This window comes from Gavialis gangeticus, unplaced genomic scaffold (assembly GCF_001723915.1).
Source record: "Gavialis gangeticus isolate Ggan-Ray unplaced genomic scaffold, GavGan_comp1, whole genome shotgun sequence".
Classification (NCBI taxonomy): domain Eukaryota; kingdom Metazoa; phylum Chordata; order Crocodylia; family Gavialidae; genus Gavialis; species Gavialis gangeticus.
The window spans coordinates 46,578,667-46,585,584 of NW_017729022.1; positions in this window are offsets into that span (position 1 = coordinate 46,578,667).

A 6,918-nucleotide genomic window follows, 5' to 3' on the forward strand; every position below is an offset into this window, starting at 1 on the left:
GCCTTTTTTTTTTTTTTTTTTGGCAGGGTTTTATTTATTTATTTATTTTGCATCTGGGGGGTTCCACATTGCACAGAGATGAAGAACCTCCCCTGTCTCCATGTGCTGCTCCCCAGCTGGCTGAGGAACATGGTGCCTCAACAGGGGGTGGTGGGGCTGCCTGCTGGCTAGCCCCACACTGAGACACTGTGTGCCCCAGCCAGCTCCCCCTGCAGCACATGGAGCAGTGAGACAATGCATCATGGGCAAGGGTGTACACTGCGGCACAATTTGTGCTGCTACTATTTTTGCTACTGCAAACGCACACAGACATGGCCGTAAGTGGCATTTGGCACTTATGTGCAGGTAGCAATTCTACTTCTCCTGCACTATAGACAGATACATGTAGACTGAGAATGTGCAATAGGTTATGTGCTGGCTGGGCACATACATTACTACATATGCATGTCTGTTCTGAATACATACCTGTATCTAAGTCATGGAAATATAGCTGGCCAGAAACCAGCAAGCAAGCAAGGCGCAGCCTAAAACCCGTATTTCCTGTGAGCTTATTCAGTCTGCGTCACCATAAGAAAACGAAGACAAGAGATTAATAGTCCAAAATAGGGTCACATTGCAAAGTGTCAATTTGATGTAGATTCAGTTTTTTTTCAGGAAGTTACCAGTTTTGACAGAATTTCTCTTGGGAAGGACTTTTGAGAGCTAGGTCAGAAATAATTTTCAAAACAAGAAATAGACCATCGTCCTCAAAACTGGCTGATGTTTGGGATGCTTACTATGAATGGGGGAAACCTAAATCTAAGCCCTCATTCCAATGGATTATATATGTAGAGCATTCACTTGCAATGTGCAAGAATGTGAGAGGTCAAATAGAAGCCTGGCTTTTCTATAACCCAGACCTCCATCTAAACCCGTGGTTCTGAACCTTTTTCAGTCGACATACCCCTTGGTCTCAGAGTGAGACTTCATGTACCCCCTTTCAATGGGAAATTATTTTTTTTAGGCCCTTCGACCTGTGTTAGACAATGTATGAAATATATCTCACGTGCCCCCTGAGAGTACATGAACCCCCGGTTCAGAACTGCTGATCTAAACCATCAGATTATCCTGGGGGAGACAGAAAAGGAAATTTTATGACTTGTTCGCTCTGTTTTTTTCCAAGAGAGGTCTCAGTTTCATCCCATTGCAGAATGAGAAACTTTTGAAAAACTTAGAAGTATTCATATGATGGGAAAAAGTTCCTATCTATTTCTATTTACAGCTCTTTCTCCTTCCTATTTGATTAAAAGTTTTGCTGTTATGGACCTAGGATTGACACAGACACCCCAGAAGAATCATTCTTACATTTCCCTTCCTTTATTTCCATAGTGTTCTTCTGGCCTTCAAGTAACACTGATAATTTAGGAGAAAAAAGTCTGAAAGGCTGTCATAATTAATTATATAGTGCTGCTATGCTTTCTGAAATGATATGAGTTCAGCAGTTATTTTTGAAACATGTCAATGCTAATGCACAGACCTTAAAGAGTTTCATGTTATTTGCTTTCTGTGAAAAGTAGTGAATTTTCTCTGCTGTTATGTTATATTAATTGAAAACAATATAACTGATTTGAAGCCAAGAAGAGCCTGCATTCAAATCCATGTGAGACTGCAGTTTCCTATCTGAAGCCCAATACATATTATACTGAGGTAGTCAGTTAAAGGGGCAAAACAGTGAGAGCTGCAACGGATCATGTTTGCATCTCCAAACAATGATTGGATCTTCGGTGTGTTACTTAAGAAGATTGGCAGCTTGGTGTTTTTATTTGGTTAAGAGCAACTACTTGCTGATCAGGTAGCTGTGACCAAAGGCCTTTTTTTTTTTTTAACTAATACTTTCTCATGATCTTTGGGATCATGGTAGCTATCAATACATTCTTATATGCAGAGCTTACTATAGCTATCCATACCTTTGTTACCTGGAAATTAATCTAAAGAAAAGTGTTCTACTGTTTCTTGAGACCACGTGGAAAATGCACGAATGCACAATGTAGCTATGCTTCTCATTAAGTGATGTTCCACATAGAGCAAGCATTACACAAGTGTTCCACAATTTTCTCTGCTCCTTCTACATTTCCATGTGTCATTTAAAAGCGATGCCATTAACCTATAACTCTGAAACAAGCCTTTCTTATCTGGTTAACTTAGGAGACTGCCTCTACCTGGGCAATACCACCTCTGGGATTTTTGAGACTGAAATATCTGAGTCTCCTACAATTACCCTCAAAATATTGACAAGTAGATAACTTGTCCTGATTACATCTCAAGTTACTGTTGTTTAATACCAATGCATGGGTAAAAATAGACAAAGCATTTCTCTTGGGACAAAGCCTTTTATCCTGGGATCCTAAAGACATATTTTTAACTACCCCAGAAGAATCCAAGATAACATTTCCACCCCCGGACAATCAAATCTAATTCAAGTTAGTTGCCTTTCAGTTCAGGGACAAGCCGTACCCCTCTCAGGTTTTGCAGCTCTCAAGTTTTGGTTTGGATCAATCAGAACTTCCTCAAATGCCACGTCTATTTTTACTCTATGAGACCCAAAAACTATGATATCCAGTTGAACTAAAATGGGAGGAAGGGAGGAAAAGGGGGTGGGAAAAACAAGAGAGTGAAAGGCAGGGAGAAAGAAAAGCTTCACTGGTCTATTTTATATTTAGAAGACTGATGGTTCTAAGATTACTGAGACTCAGCATCCAGTTCCTGGTGGCTGGTCTTGCAAGTTCCTATTATTTATTTTTGAGCCGTTAACATTAGAAATAAATGCTTGTGATCAGTTATGTTGCAATCCTTTTTAGAAACTTATTGAAGCACAAATCTTCTCCTTTAAACCAAAGAATCGTTTGTAAATGTAACTGCTGGCTATTGGTTATATGCTTGCAAGCAAACAAAATGTTATATTTTGCCCAAACTTTGCAATGAAACTGGCAGAGCACACATCTCACAAGCTTGGACTGCTTGGATGATCAAGAATTCATAACATGATTCTGACTTCAAAAGTCTCAGTTTGTAAAAGGAAAATAGAATAATGGGACCAGCTGAAAGCTTGTAAATCTCCTGCAATAATGTGTTGGGTTTAAAAATAGACACAATCACCATAAAAAAAAACTTGAGAAGGGTTTTTCAGAGGGTGTGACTTGCTTCTGATTTTTGCAACCCCTTTCAATTTACTTATTTGCAAACATTTGAGCTAGTAAGATTTATTTTGCAAGAACATCTGCAGACAGCAAAAGCATGGTGAGGTCTGAATAGATATGTAAAAGTTGTAGCATAGGAAGTGCCATTTTGGAAAAGGCTTCATTGCACAATTATGATTATTCACAGACAACCAGCAAACAGGAAAATGAACTCAAGTTCATGCTGTCTGGGAACAGAACAGAAACAATATTATGTGACTTAGGTGACCAATAACAGTGTGTGTACCAAATCATAACGATTGAAAAATCATGAATATATCTTTCAGATATTTCTGACTAGTAAGCTTATTAATAACAATAATTTGAAGAGAGAGATGCAGGTAGTTAGCTGTGTTAGTCTGAAGTCAGGCAAAATGCATATGCTTTCATGAGCAAATTCACCCAAGCATCTGAAGAAAATGTTTGAAGGTAATTTTGGATAATTATTTGCAGAAATAATTTGGCCAGCTCTCGTTGGAGACATCAGAAGAAGATGACTGATGAGAATTATATGTAGTAATTGTAGGAATAATAGATGGGGAGAGCATAGTATTAGAAAACTGGCTGTGACCAGCTGAGAGGTAGTAAGCAGTCAAAGACAAGAAAGGCTATTTCTTCAAAGGGTTCCAAAATAGTCTCTTTTTTTGAGAAAGAGTTGGATTTCTAGAGAAGTCCTCTTTTTTTTCTGAAATGTTTTGTTTATCACTACATGCGCAGCAGAAAATGTGACTGTGTGGGCTGTAAGTAACAAATCTGGGTTTTCTGTTCATTCATCACAAGATGTGGCTTTAAAGTGCATCTGTCATGTATTTTGAGATCGTTTTTTCTTACTAGTAGCTTAAACGATATTTAAGTAAATAAGCTTTATATAAAAAATCGTAAGAGAGAGAAGCATGTGAAGGGGCAAGAGGGCAATGATTCTGAGATGGACTCCATACCAATAAATTCATGGCAGGAGTATTGCATGAAGTATGTAGCAAAAGGCTCCTAACCTTTGTATGGTGGGATTTTCAAAGAAATCTAAGAGACTTGTATACCTAGCTCCATTTGTATACCCAGCTCAGTATGAGTTCATAAAATCATAGGAAAGTAGGTCTGGAAGATCAGCTATTCCAGCCCCCTGCTCAAAACAGGACCATCCCTGACTAAATTGTTTCAGACAAATGTCACAGATTTCACAGACATTAGGGCTGGAAGGGACCTCGGAAGATCATCGAGTCCAGCCCCCTGCCCGAGGAGCAGGAAGTCAGCCGGGGTCATAGGATCCCAGCAAGATAAGCATCCAATTTTTTATTGAAGACGTTCAGAGTAGGTGCTTGAACCACCTCTGATGGCAGGCTATTCCAGATCTTGGGGGCTTGGACAGTAAAGAAATTCTTCCTTATGTTCAGCCTGAAACGGTCTTGTAGTAGTTTATAACCATTCAACCTCATCATCCCTTGGGGCACTCTGGTGAACAAACATTCCCCCAGATACTGGTGGTCACCCCTGATAAATTTATAGGTGGCCATCAGATCACCCCCGAGCCTGCACTTTTCCAGGCGAAAGAGCCCCATGGCTCTCAGCCTGTCATCGTAAGTTCTGTTTTCCTGACCTCTGATCATGCGCATGTCTCTTCTCTGGACTCTCAAGCTTCTCCACATCATTTTTGAATTGTGGAGCCCAAAACTGGATGCAGTACTCCAGCTGTGGCCTCACCAAGGCCAAGTACAACGGTAGAATGATGTCCCGGGATTTGTTTGAGAAGCGTCTATGGATGCAAGCCAGTGTTTTGGTCACTTTACTAGCCACAGCATCGCATTGAAGGCCCATGTTCATCTGGTGGTCAGTGATGACCCCCAAGTATCTATCTTCCATAGTGCTAGCCAGCATAGCACTGCCGAGCCTATAAGGATGTTGCAGAGAGCTAGGATGCTAGCCAGCTCCTTGAAATGAAATTGGTCAAGGAAGACCTACCTGCAACAAACCCATACTGGCTATCCTTCAGGATGCTAACATCAGCCAGTCCATTGAGGGTGGCCCCTGATGATTTTTTCTAAGACCTTCCCCAGGATAGAGGTCAGCCTGATGGGCCCGTAGTTTGCCAGATCCACTTTCCTCCCTTTCTTGAAGATAGGCACCTCATTGACCTTCTTCCAATCTTCAGGCACTTCACCAGAGTGCCAGGAACTCTCGAAGATCCATGCCAGGGGCTGAGCCATGATGCTAGCCAGCTCCTTGAGTACCCTGGGATGCTAGCCAGCTCCTTGAATACCCTGGTGTCTGTCCAACCTGCTCTTGACAATGTCCAGGGATGGAGATTCTCCAATCTCTCTGCATAGTTGGTTCCACTCTTTGACCATCCTTATAGTCAGAAGTTTTTTCTAATCTCTTGCCTAATTTTCTTCTGATGCAGTCAAGTCCCTTGCTTCTGTGCCTGCCCCTTATGATCACAGAGAAAATCCTATCTCCATCCTCTCTATGATCAGTGTTCAGATATTTGGAGACTGTTATCAAATCCCCCCTCAGTCTTTTCTTCTCCAGACTAAATAATGCTATTTCTTTCAGCCTTTCCTCATAAGTCTTGCTTCCCAGGCCCCTCATCATTGTTCCTTTTCTGTGTTGGACTTTATACAATCTTTCCACATCCTTCCTGAAGTGTGAGGCCCAAAACTGGAAGTATTCCAAGTGAGGTCTCAGCAGTTCTGAATAGAGATGAAAAATCACTTTTCTTGATTTGCAAGTGACATTCATAAAATCCAGTATACTGTTGGCCTTTTGTGCAACAAAAGCACACTGCTGGCACAGTTTCTGTCCATTGTAATCCCCAGGTCCTTCTCAGCAGTACTGCAGCCTAGCCAATAATTCCCCAGTCTGCATTTGTGCAAGCAATTATTCTGTCCCAAGTGCAGGACTTTGCACTTGTCTTTGTTAAATTTCATTTGGTTGCTTGTGGACCATTTTTCCAGCCTGTCCAGGTCATCCCGGATCCTAGAATGTTTCCAGAGAGTCTGCAACTCTACCCAACTTGGTTTAATTCACAAATTTGCTAAGTGTACACTTAGTCCCATTGTCCAAATCATTAATGAAGATATTAAACAATACCAGACCAGGCACAGACACCTGAAGATATCTCCTCCTAACTAGACATTGAGCCAATGATGACTACTTGTTGAATATGATGATCCAACCAGTTACGTATCCACATTGGAGCATTTTCATTTAGTATGTATTTCCTTGGCTTGTAAATGAGAATTGTTAGACCCCAACTTCATGCGGTGCCCAACAACTAGGGAGATGATGATCCAATCGCTCATGGGTCCTGTTAATCATTAGCCAAAGCAGACGGGGAGCAAACGCTGCTTGCACACATTGCTCGCAACGGCTTTATTCAGAATGGAGACAGCTTTGGACTAGCTCCCAAAAAACTAACAAACTGGGGAGCTGCCGTCAACAATAGTTTTTTTCCTACGTTTATACACTTTGGTTTATACTCACTAACATTCATTCCACCTCTGTCCCCAAGTTTGTTCCACCCATTTCTCTTCCCATTTCAAGCTCCGCCTCTGTCTACTGTCTGCTTCATTAACATGGAATTGCTGATGCAGTTCATTCATTTACATGTCTTTTTGCTTTAAGCGCATGTCAAAGACCTTGACTCCTGCTCATCAGTCAATGGGCAGACTTTGACCAAAACCTGGAAGCTTCTGGAGGCTTCTTCATC